At 37.2% G+C, this 10112-nt stretch overlaps 1 pseudogene; it reads right to left on the reverse strand.

Annotated features, from left to right (window-relative positions):
• Positions 1-255: 255 nt before the first annotated feature.
• Positions 256-5257, reverse strand: LOC124529825 (annotated as a pseudogene).
• Between the last annotated feature and the right edge of the window lie 4855 nt (positions 5258-10112).

A 10112-nucleotide genomic window follows, 5' to 3' on the forward strand; every position in this document is an offset into this window, starting at 1 on the left:
GATTTAATATATTAAACCGGAAGTTGATAAGCAGCAGATAACCTAGCCAGATCAGTAAAATAAGATTCTAGTAGTTTAATCCTTACATTATACATAATAAAACAAAATTATTATAGCATTGTTTAATCGACATAATTTGAGAAAATATAAATAACAAGCACTATTTATTAATTGCGCCGGAAGCTGACAAGCAGAAGGCGCCATTAATAAATAGAATAATATATAATAAAATGTTCAAAGTATAAATAAATATGAATCAACTATTTATTTGATTATGAAATTACTAATTAAATTGTTGAACAAAAGTTTTAGTCTATACTTATAAATAATCATCAAGATGTAGCCGTATATGTAGGACCGGAAGTACTAATTGATAACATTCGGCCATCCTGCGTATGCCGTGTCCCACGGCGATCAGCGCTGCTATTGCCGCCTGGTTTGTCACTGCTGTACGGCACCTGAAATTGACATGTCTAAGCCGTAATTAAATCTTGTATTATCTAATTTTAAGTATACAACTTTTATTTATCATGGATAACACAACTTTTATTCGTCCTCCTTCACACAGTCCTCGTTTGTCTTAGCTCACACAGTTTTTATTTATCCTATATCACACAGCTTTTATTTATCCTCCATCACACAGCTTTTATTTGTCCTACATCACACAGCTTTTATTTGATCTACATCACACAGCTTCAATTTATCCTACATCACACAGCTTTTATTTGTCCTATATCGCACAGCTTTTATTTGTTCTACATCACACAGCTTTAATTTATCCTACATCACACAGCTTTTATTTGTCCTATATCGCACAGCTTTTATTTGTTCTACATCACACAGCTTTAATTTATCCTACATCACACAGCTTTTATTTGTCCTATATCACACAGCTTTTATTTGTTCTACATCACACAGCTTTAATTTAATGTAATTTATACAACCTCTATCCTAAAGTAGTTCGCTTTTTTTTATCGGATAATTGATAGAAAGAATCTATTCTTAAATATTTTGTATAACAGTTTATTTTTCTCAATACAATATTTGTTCTACACAAGTTTTGTTTTATAAATCTCATAACTTTGTAATAATAAAATAAATTTTAACATATTTATTTATTCACTAACATATATGATTATTAATTAACTTTCTAATAAATCTATCAAGTCGTCCCTATCAACCTCATGGTCACTGCCGCTGCTATCATCGGGAATGGAAGAATTGTAAGGTCGGAGGACTTCACCGCGAACAACAGCCGTAAATTTTCGATAACCTTTCATGCCTTTAATACTACATATTGTGTAGCGATCTAACGAGCTAGGACTGGCAATGGCGTTCAAAATATGTTTAAATTGCATTTCTTCTGAAAATTGTTTGAAATATCGACTAGTAAACGCCTTGCCTCTATCTGTAATAATCCTGTGAGGATTTCCAAACTGCGAAATAATATCTTTTAATTGTTTTATAGTTTCTATGGAATTACAGCTTTTAACAGGTTTTGCAAATACGAATTTTGTGAACGAATCTATGACAACTAGTATATATGCGTTTCCTTTACGTGTCTTTACAAATGGGCCTAAATGGTCAACGTGTAGCGTGTGCATTGGGATAGCCACCTTTTCGATTGGATGCAGTTCACCCTGCAATTTGCCGTGGTCCCCTTTGCCGTAAGCACATTGAAGACATGACTTAATATATTTTCGAATAAATCTTGTCATACCCTCGAACCAAAATTGTGCCTTAATAGTTTTTTCGCATTTGTCAAAACCAACATGTCCTATCTGGTCATGAAATTTTTGTAACAATCCCCATTTTGCCAACTTAGGTATAACGAAACGGTCCCCGTTAAAAGTTTTTCTATAGAGAATGTTTTCTTTTAAAGTATAGTTAGCAATAATGTTTTTATTGTCTGTACCATTTCGTAGCTGAGTTAAAAGAGACTGAATATTTTCGTCTTGCAATTGTAACGTCGCAAGCCAATCAGAGTTATCTATTAATAGGACATGATCCTGTACTGGATTCCTACTCAGGGCATCAACGTGTCTCATTCGATCCCCAGATCGATACTCGATTTGTAGATCATAGTCTTGGATTAAAAGCCACCAGCGGGCTATACGGGGGATTAGGTCTTTTTTTACTAGAGTTGTCCGTAATGCGGCACAATCTGTCACTACAGTAACGGGAATCCCTACGAGATAGACTCTAAAGCGCTTCAGGAAATCTACAACTGCTAATGTCTCCAGCTCATAACTATGGTAGAACTGTTCTTCCTTACTCGTCACCCTACTGAAATATGCAATTGGTTTTAAGATGCCATCGCTTTGGTATTGCAAGAGGATACCTCCTAGCCCTAGCTTACTAGCATCGGTATGAAGCTCCGTGCGAGCATTCCTATCATATAAACCTAACACTGGTCTCTCGACAAGACGGTCTTTTAACGTTTGAAATGCAGTTTCTTGGGTAGAGCCCCACGTCCATGGAACATCTTTTTTTGTTAACTGCGTGAGAGGTCTAGCTATTTCAGCGAAACCGCGAATAAATTTCCTAAAATATGATGATAGGCCTATAAACTGTCTTACTTCATGTACGTTTCGAGGTCTCCTATATTCAGCTACGCAACTAATCTTAGCCTGTCCTGGTCGCACTGTGCCTGCAGTTATCTCATGACCTAAGTAATTAATGCTTTTCTTTAGAAACGAACATTTGCCGAGATTCAGTTTCAAATTCGCTTCTGATAAGAGCTTTAATACATTATCTAGTAATTTAAGACCGTCACCAATAGATGATGTAGGTAGCATGACGTCATCGAGATATGTAGCTATGTCATTATCTAAACTACCTAAAACGATTTTGATTAGACGTGAAAATACAGCCGGTGCATTCGCTAAGCCAAATGGCATTTTTAAAAATTCATATTGCCCAGATGGTGTAACAAATGCCGTTTTGTGAATAGAGTCTTTAGATAATCTAATTTGATAATAGCCTTGTGCCAGATCTAACGTTGTAAAGAAAGATTTACCAGAGAGGCGGGATACCTGATCGTCTATATGTGGCAGAGGGTATCGATCTTTAATAGTGCGTGCATTAAGAGCTCTGTAATCTATACATAACCTATAATCACCACCTTTTTTCTTTACAAGAACCACTGGACTTGCATAATCAGACATAGAGTTCCTTATTACACCTGCATCAATGAGATCTTGAACCTTTTCATTTACAATTTCATTTTCTTTATGAGAGAGTCGATAAAGCTTGCAATAGACAGGCTCCTCAGTTTTGGTTTGAATATGCATTTCCAGTACATCTGTACATCCTAAATCTTTTGTATTTTTGGCAAATAAATATCTGTATTTATTCAGTAACCGTAACAGTTGACTGCAATCATCCCTTTTTAAATCGCCTACATCTATATCAGATAATTGCAATTCCTCGTCAGTGGATTGGTCAAGTATCATAATATTCGTACTACTTTGTAAACTATCATGTTTATCAGTAACAATTTCCGCGCGTGCTATTAATCTATTCGGTTCCCATTCAATAATTTCGTTTCCGATATTAATTATTTTTAAAAAGCAATTTTTCGACCTTACAAGTCCCCCTAAAATTACATAGGACATACAGCCTAACTCAACATATACAGAACTCACAAAATATGTTTCATTACTATTAGTATCGAGATAAACTTGCACCAAAGCAGCACTTTGTTGTGGTATTATACAACTGTGTCTCAAATACACTGGAAATTTTGTTATAAAGTCTGTATCACATAGTTTTATATCACTGAGGGTACTTTTAAAATTATCATTACTACCAATAAATTTAACAGAATTTTGTGATATAATTAAACTGATATTAGGTTGATTTATCATTGATTGTCCGATTATTAAATCTATATCACCTATATCGTAATTGGTTAATTCTACGAATTCACTTAGAACAACATTGTCTATGTGAACATCCACGTGGGATGTTCCCAAAGAGGTCGAATGTGCACCTCCAAAACCTCTCATTGTAACAACGGACGGCTGAATTTTTAGTTTTAGCTTATCAGCATATGCCATACTGAGAATATTTAATTTGCTGCCCGTATCTATGTATGCGATGAGACTACAACTATTAATTGCCACTACCTTTTTATACAAATCTATGTATATGTTGTATGTTGTAAATAAAACATCACTTACTTTTTGATGTGAAGAGCTGGCCGCATGCCAGCAGCTGGCAGACGTGTGACCCGGGCGATGGCACACCTCGCAGCGTGGTACCTTGTAGTCCTTTGCTTCATGACCTTCTCTTCGGCAGGCGTAACATTTCTTCGGTTGAAAGTCACTCCCTCTTGCAATTGTAGCAACGGCGCCCGCTCTTCGCCACGTGGTAGTTGGTCGCGGATGGCTGGCTTCAATTTGTCGGTAGTTTTCCAATGACGACAAATACCCGTAGTATAGTTGCTGTGGAGTACTGCATTGGAAAGCTTTCGCGTTGGCTCTTATTTCCATGGGTAGACCTCGAATTATGCACGAAATTGCAGACTCGCCAATGATATTGCCTTTTTTTAATAAGGAAACCTTGTCGTGGAAATATTTTGTCATAGTTTCCGTATTCGTTTTCTTTCTAGCAAGCATAGATTCAAGCAGATCCACAAAGTCAGTAGAACGTGGGAACGCGGTCTCTAAAGCGTCCTTCCACTCCATCCATGTGAGATCATAGTCATCCAGATCGTCATACCAGTCTCTAGCCGACCCTCGAAGACGTATCTGCATGATGAACTGTCGATCTTTGTTGTCCCATCCGTACACGTCGCCCAATTGGTCCCTTGACGTTGCTAGATTTTTCATCCGGTCGGAACGTTGGAATAACCTCCGCATCGGTTTGGGTGACACGCCGCTTCTTATATCGCCTGTATTTCTCCAAGATCTCTTCGTCATCGGATGAAGAAAAAAAACTTGATGATTCGTCGCTGTCGAGTACAGCGTTCTCGCAGCGTCTCCTTTTCTTCGTACCAAGTCCGTCGATATATGGGCCAGACATCATCCCACTTCTGAAGTATAGAAGGTGGGTTATCAGGGTGGCGGCGAAAATGACGATACGTTATATAGGAAAACACTTGTAATGCTTGTTACAACGGTTACAATACCAATGCCCGATATATTTAAAACTGGCGGTATTTATACAAAAACATCTTGACCTAATTTAATACTAAATTCACAAACTTAAAAGATAATATTAAACATTGTTTATCTTAATTATTCTAATGATTATTTACGGACAAATATTATTTAATAATACAGGATTAACAATATACAATTATATATATTATATATATATATATATATTATATAGATACAATTAACATTAAATATTAAAGATTTAATATATTAAACCGGAAGTTGATAAGCAGCAGATAACCTAGCCAGATCAGTAAAATAAGATTCTAGTAGTTTAATCCTTACATTATACATAATAAAACAAAATTATTATAGCATTGTTTAATCGACATAATTTGAGAAAATATAAATAACAAGCACTATTTATTAATTGCGCCGGAAGCTGACAAGCAGAAGGCGCCATTAATAAATAGAATAATATATAATAAAATGTTCAAAGTATAAATAAATATGAATCAACTATTTATTTGATTATGAAATTACTAATTAAATTGTTGAACAAAAGTTTTAGTCTATACTTATAAATAATCATCAAGATGTAGCCGTATATGTAGGACCGGAAGTACTAATTGATAACATGTGTTATGTCCTTAGAGCCAAGATGAGCCAGTGAATAGGAGCTGAGATAGCCCAGTGGTTAGAACGCGTACATCTAGTTACTGCTGCTATTCAAATGTACTTCCACAAAGACCTACCGAGCTAATGAGAAATATATATTCTACTATACTATACTATAGTCATCTTGATACTCATTTAAGATTTGTTTGTTCAAATAAAATATACCATCTTATAAATGTCAGATTCACTGTGGTAGGTCCTTTCCACATTTTGCATATTTAATGTAACGCAATATTCAAACAATGTGAAAATTGATCGAACTGATTATTTCGAAAAGAAAACTCGAGTGATACCGTCGCTATAAAACGGATCTCATAAAGCCTTCACAGTCTGGCGGGCCCATTACTCCACAGATGTTATCACAACATAAAACACCTAAATTAAAACCTATAAAATATCGAGGACATGATTTATGTCACACGTTAATGTGGACGAGAAATTGTAAGCCCCGTTATGGGACCTCGTAAAATTTTCTTTTATTGTAATCGTGATCGCGACTACTTGACATTTCCTGATTTTTTTTTTGTTTCAGCTTGAAGATTTTATATCCATTGTTATTATATCTACGAAATTTAAATAAAATGAAATTCAATGTCATGAATTTGTACTTCAGAAACTTTAGATACTGATTCAACTCATGCGCTACTTCAAACTAAATTTTATCGGTGTTTTAATAAGATAACCTTAACAAATAATTTGTGTTTTTGGTAGTACAAGATCATATGACCAAGAGACACGCACCGTAGACCGTAAACCGTAGTGTATTTAACAAATAATTAATTTTAGAGAGCGAAAAAATGTTACAGAACATACTGATGCATGATGAATAAAATGAAATCAAAATAATCAAAATATTCAAAATTCCTAAAAAAGTCGAAAGTTTAGCGTGACTAAATAATATTAAATTATAAAAGGCATAAAAAGAACAAAATTATCCAAAACCACCAATCTGCAAATATCGCCGGTAATCACTGACACTTTTCTGACATGTATTTCAAAGTATCGAGCACCTGGTGGATCTCCTGCGAAGTCCAATAATGTAAGTAACTTCTATACACTGGTTTGTTCTTCATATATAGATGCTTCTTAAATAATTAATGATTAAAGAGCTGAGATGGCTCAGTGGTTAGAACGCATGCTTTCACCAACCCGCATTGGAACAGCGTGGTGGAATATGTTCCAAACCCTCTCCTTAATGGAAGAGGAGGCCTGATCTCAGCTGTGGGAAATGTACAGGATGTTTTTTTTTATGGAATAGGTGGCAAACGAGCAGGAGGCTCACGTGATGGAAAGTGACTACCATCGCCCATGGACATCTGCAACACCAGGAGGCTTGCAGGTGCGTTGCCGGCCTTTAAGAAAGGAGTAGGCTCTTTTCTTGAAGGTTCCCATGTCGTATCGGTTCGGAAAAACCGCCGGCGAAAGCTGGTTCCACAAAGTGGTTGTGCGAGGCAGAAAATGTCTAAGAAATCGCGCTGTTGTGGATTTTCGGACATCAAGATGGTGCGGGTGAAACTTAGAATTTTGACGAGATGTCCGAAGGTGAAATTCAGCAGCCGGGATTAATCCGAACAATTCCTCGGAACATTCCCCGTGAAAAATTCCGTAGAAGATGCAGAGTGATCCAACATCTCTACGCAAAGCCAAAGGATCAAGGAGATCGGAAAGGGCTTGATCGTCGATAACTCGAGCCGCTCTACGTTGGATGCGGTCAAATGGAAGGATCTGGTACTGGGGAGCACCCGCCCCGAGGTGAAAGCAGTACTCCATGTGAGGCCGAATTTTCGCCTTGTAAAGTTTTAAGCGATGGGCCGACTTGAAATACTGTCCCGCCTTGCTGAGCACACCGAGCTTCTTTGAAGCCAATTTGGCTTTGCCTTCCAATTGACCGCGGAACTGAACGAGGCTCGAAATATCGACGCCAAGTATTCCGATACAACCTGTAGCGGCTATCGGGATGTTCTCAAATCGTGGAGATACGACAAATGGTGTTTTTTTAGCGGTTAACGCGCAAACTTGCGTCTTTTTGGGGTTGAAATGGACTAAATTTAGCCGGCCCCAGTTCGAGACTTCGTTTAACGAAAACTCGATTTCAAACACAAGTTTGTTCCGGTTTTCTTCGACGTTTTCCCGAGAAATATTAGCGCGGCCGGTGTATAAGGTGTCAACGGTACGTCTGCATAGCAATGAATGTTCCCAATTTGCAGCAAGTCATTGATATGCAGAAGAAACAAAGTGGGTGATAGAACGCAGCCTTGTGGAACACCAGCATTGACGAACTACGCTACTAACGCTGCTAATGCCTCACCCTTGCTCTCAACTGCTTCAGCCCATCTATGAGTAAGGTAAACTAGAAGATCACCGGCCGACCGACCCCGACGGAAACCGTACTGGCGGTCGCTAATCAGCTGGTTCTCCTCTAGATACCGCAGGAGCTGGCAGTTTATAAGGGACTCCATTATCTTGGAGAGCAAGGAAGTGATGGCTATAGGCCTATAATTGGACGGATCTGAGCGGTTGCCTTTTTTAGGGATCGGATGCACCAAAGCAGTCTTCCAGGAGTTCGGGACGACGCCTAATGCGTAGGATTGCCGGAAAAGACGCATTAAGACCGGTGCCAACTCGGGAGCACATGTCCGTAGAACGATTGGAGGGATGCCATCGGGTCCATTCGACTTGTGAATGTCCAAGAAAAGAAGTGCTTTCCGAACTGCACTTTGCCCAAATTTAACCTCCGGCATCGTCGTATCACACCGCGGGATTGATGGTGGTGACTTTCCTTGGTCATCCAGAGTCGAGTTCGACGCGAAGAGAGACCCTAAAAGATCGGCCTTCTCCTTCGCGGTATGGGCCAATGACTGTTACTTTACCTTACTTTTTTTAAATAATTAATAAGTGAACGCTTCTAAATAATATTTAAAGTATGTAGCCTTTATCGTTGTTTCAGTTACTCGACTGCATAGAGTCAATAACTCTTTTGTGGGGCAATGTATACGCTTCTAAAACAGGATCCCAGAAAGCGTTCAAAATGCTTCTGTTGCCAAATTAAAAAAAAATATGTTAAGGAACGCTTGTGTGTGGTAAGTTACTATATAATTAGTGAGTTTATGTTTGATAGCACACCTTGGAGATGAAACGATCGCCGCCTGGCTGTTTCTATTCATATACAATTATGTATTTAATTAATTTGACAAAAAAAGACCCGCTGACTTTCTTTCGCCGGTTCTTCTCAGTTCAGGTGTTTTTTTTCCAAACCGGTGGTAGTATTTAATTTGACCATCAATAAGTAAGAGTAATTTTTCTATGTTGAATAAAGGAATTTGAGCTTTAGTTGGAAATAAATAAGGTCGTACAATCCTATATATGTAATAATTTTTAATGCTTCTGTCGCTAGTGTGAAATTGCTGTGTGTGTCAAAATTTATGATATTGATTTTTTATATAACGTTAATACATTGTTGTATCCATTATTATGATTAGTTTTGTATATTATATGGAATTACAATTGCACTTAAACGCTAATAAAACAAATTATTTATAGACGGTGTAAAGATTACCTTTTACAATATAAGAAGTATTTTAGGCCAATGCACAACCAGTACTTTTCAGAAGTGTGTAGCGCAATGGCACTTGAAGTTAATATTAGACACTTAAACACGCAGATCACAGTTGAGAATTTAATGGGCGTTACTAGAAATTATTCCGTACTTTCAAAAGTATCAAGACTGATTAACTTATCAAGACTACTGATTTACGTCGCTTTGAATATTACTTGGTTTTATATCCACTGGTATCATGTCGAACAGGATCGGCGTGAGAATTCATTTTATACGTTAAACGTTTTTTACTCATTTTCTGTGACGATTTTGTCAATATATCATTCAAGGAAATTTATTAACCTCTTAACAAAGATTTCGACGACACACGCTTACTTTACCACGGACTCTGTATATTTACATCACGTGAACTGGATGTACAAAGTTGTATGGTGTGTTTATCTTGTTAATTTCGTTTCGCTTTTTAGTGTTCACCTCTATAAGAATATTATTTATGGTCCATATTACATCTTTACTAATGTACTCTATTCGATCAATTCTTTCACGTGCAACTATCGCTTTATGGTCGAATATGTTTTAATGTGGTCTTTGTTACATTTGTTATCTGAGCAAGTTAATTTTATAACGAGAGAAATATCGAGAGAGAATGTCGCGATCACATTACCAGTGAATGAGGATTCGAGTGCAGAGGCTCCATATCACCAGCAAGAGGTCAACTTCGATCAGCTGACGGATGTTTATATAAACATCAAAATATGCTCAGACTTATTTAA

The sequence above is a fragment of the Vanessa cardui genome, chromosome 5 (assembly GCF_905220365.1).
Source record: "Vanessa cardui chromosome 5, ilVanCard2.1, whole genome shotgun sequence".
In the NCBI taxonomy this organism is placed as follows: Eukaryota; Metazoa; Arthropoda; class Insecta; order Lepidoptera; family Nymphalidae; genus Vanessa; species Vanessa cardui.